A 355-nucleotide genomic window follows, 5' to 3' on the forward strand; every position below is an offset into this window, starting at 1 on the left:
AAAGTTAAGAGTGACTCCCGTCCCCGTACTCCGAGTGAGCCATGGGGAGAATCTTGACTTCCCATCCCCACCACCCTAGGCTTTGTGGGTCTCAAGGTCTGGGCTCCCAGCAGGGGGATGGTTCCACCAGGATACACAAGAATCCCACTAAACTTTCAGCTCTAGTCGCTACCTGATTGCTTCAGGTTCCTTATGCCAAGAGACCAGCAAGCAGGAAGAGAAGTCAACCTCCAGGCAGATGAATAAACATCAAGAGGAGACCAGACTGCTGTAATACCATCGGACAGAGAAGAATGCATTCAACCTTCCAGGCGATGCTTGTGAGCGTTTCTTGGTTCTTATTTAAAAAAAAAAA

This window comes from Bison bison, unplaced genomic scaffold (assembly GCF_000754665.1).
Source record: "Bison bison bison isolate TAMUID 2011002044 unplaced genomic scaffold, Bison_UMD1.0 scf7180017864482, whole genome shotgun sequence".
Classification (NCBI taxonomy): Eukaryota; Metazoa; Chordata; class Mammalia; order Artiodactyla; family Bovidae; genus Bison; species Bison bison.